Genomic DNA, 2,166 nt, shown 5'->3' with positions numbered 1-2,166 from the left:
AGATAGTATTATGTGAGAGCTAAATTTGAGTTTATACCATTCAAACTGTATAATTTTATAATATTTTTTTCAAAAGTGATTATAAGTAAAGATGGACAAAATATTAAAAAGTATTTCATGTATTTGAAAGAAGAGAAAGCAAATATAATGTTTTTTTGTTGTAGTTTGACAGATATGAATAAGTGATAAGTTATTTTTTCTATTTTTTTTATGACAAAGCAAATGATAGATTGAAAATGGCATGTAACCTCCGCTAGAAGCAAATGACAGCCAAATATTACAAAAGAGAAGGAAAAAAACAGCAAACAAGCAGCAACAAACAAAATTAAAAGCATTAGACTAGACTAGAAAAATCAGACTCCATCCAAACTCTTCAAACTATGTCTTTGTGCACCGAGCGAGACGTAATCCAACCAAAGAAATTAGTTTTGTTAATTATATAGTATGGTCATGAGTGCTTGTGAGAATAAGAGAGAGAGAATGTTATATGAAAAAGTTAAATTTGAATTTTTTACTGTTTACACCATATAAATTTTTAATACTTTTTAAAGTGGTTGTAATAAATAAAATAGAGACAAAAGATAATAATAAAAATATTAAAAGTATTTTATTTATTTAAAGATGATAAAAGAAATATAATAAGGAATAACTTGAGAATGCTCTAACTAGTTTCTTAAAAAATTATTTTTCTAAATATTATTTTTTATTGTTGAATTTAGGAAAAGAATAAAGATAAATAATACAAGAGTACAAGTGAAGAGTAGTGTAAATGGAAAGTCAAAAAAACGAAGTGGTGGAAGAATCAAATGCGCAGTAAATACGACAATTCACAAAGGTTCTTTCATGTGTCTCTTTTGTCCTATTCTCTGGCCAATCGTCATAAAAATAAAATTAGGGTTTATTTGGTATGGGGTGATGGAATGGACGACGAAATGGAATGGATAAAGGAAAGGAATGGGTTATTACAATTCCAATGAAATGTTTGGTTGTCACATTGGAATGAAATGAATCATTACTTTGTATTGTTAGTATGTAGAAAAAAAATAAAAAAATAAAATTAAAATGGTAGTGAGTGGTGGTGGTGGTGTTGACAGCGGTGGCCGTAATGGTGGAGGTGGTGGTGGCGGTAACAGTGGAGGTGGTAGTGCGTAGCGGTGACGGTGGGCGGCGGGTGTGATGGTGGGGCGATGATTGATGGATACGGGGGCGGCTGACGGTGGTGGGTGGCTGGCACTGATGGCGATGGTTTGTGAAGGTGGGTGGTGGTGGCGGTGGACGCCGATTGTGGTGATTGGTGGCAGTGGAGGCGGTGGTGGGCAGCGGTGACGGAGGACGGCATGTGTGATGGTGGGGCGATGGTTGATATATGCGGCGGGCGGCCGGCGGTGCTGGGTGGCTGGCACTGATGGCGATGGTTGGTGGAGGTGGGCGGTGGGCGGCGGTGGACGGCGATGGCGGGTGTGGTTGGTGGTGGTGGTGGTGGGAGGGTGGTGGAGGTGATGTAGGGTGAATGAGGGAATGGAATGAAAAAAAAATATGGGGTATGGATGGAATGAAATTTGGGTAATTTAGAGGGAATGAAATGGACTAGGTAATGGGTTATTCCATTCATTTGGTCAACCAAACACACTATTTTTCATTCCCTGACAATGAGTCATTTCATTCCATTCTTCATTCCTGCATACCAAACGTTATCTTATAATACTTGAATCACATTGTAGTACTATATTAATTGTTTTTGAAAGACCAATGGATTATTGACGACCAATAATCCATCCGATCCTCTTCATTTCACATTATGAATAAAAGTCATTATAAATGAGAAAACCATCTGACCCAATCTAAAATCCTTAATTTTTTGTCACAAGTGAATAAAACCCAAACCTCTTGTTTCTGAAATGCTGTCTTTGAATGTCTCACATTAATCACTTAGGTTATGATTATTAGCTTGTAGTTTATTAATTATTAAATAATCTTTTAATAAATATAAATCAGTTAAACCTTTTAAACAATATTTTTTTTATTTAAAGTATCACTTTTGATTGATCTACCAATTGAAAATTAAATAAACTGGGTTCAAAAAACAATTTAAAAGTTATTGTCTTTTTGCATAACTAAAAATTGAAAATTGTGCATGCATCTAAATCCTTATGCTGTACATTTCCC

Source organism: Bidens hawaiensis, unplaced genomic scaffold (genome assembly GCF_021521415.1).
Source record: "Bidens hawaiensis isolate Kalapana, Puna unplaced genomic scaffold, B.hawaiensis_p1.1 tig00028504_1, whole genome shotgun sequence".
In the NCBI taxonomy this organism is placed as follows: Eukaryota; Viridiplantae; Streptophyta; class Magnoliopsida; order Asterales; family Asteraceae; genus Bidens; species Bidens hawaiensis.
Note: the sequence above shows the minus strand (reverse complement) of the source record.